The sequence below is a fragment of the Petaurus breviceps genome, unplaced genomic scaffold (assembly GCF_028583685.1).
Source record: "Petaurus breviceps papuanus isolate PSGF00001 unplaced genomic scaffold, PetGlider_PUasm1.0 90491, whole genome shotgun sequence".
Taxonomy (NCBI): Eukaryota; Metazoa; Chordata; class Mammalia; order Diprotodontia; family Petauridae; genus Petaurus; species Petaurus breviceps.
The window spans coordinates 747,384-747,630 of record NW_027187263.1 but is presented as its reverse complement, the minus strand read 5'-3'; positions in this window follow the sequence as shown (position 1 = coordinate 747,630).

Below are 247 nucleotides of genomic sequence, written 5' to 3'. Positions count from 1 at the left end.
ATATATATATATATATATATATATATATATATATATATATATATATCCTATATATCCCCAAAAGAATATATAAAGATGAGGAAACTGAGACAGAGTAGTTAAGTGTTGTTCTCAAGGTCACAAAGGCACATAAGTGTCAAAGGCAGGACTTGATCCAATTTTCTCTGATCCAAGCTTGTGTTCTTTACATTTACCTATACTATCATATGCCCATAGATGATCTAGGTCAGATTGAAATGACCTTTGA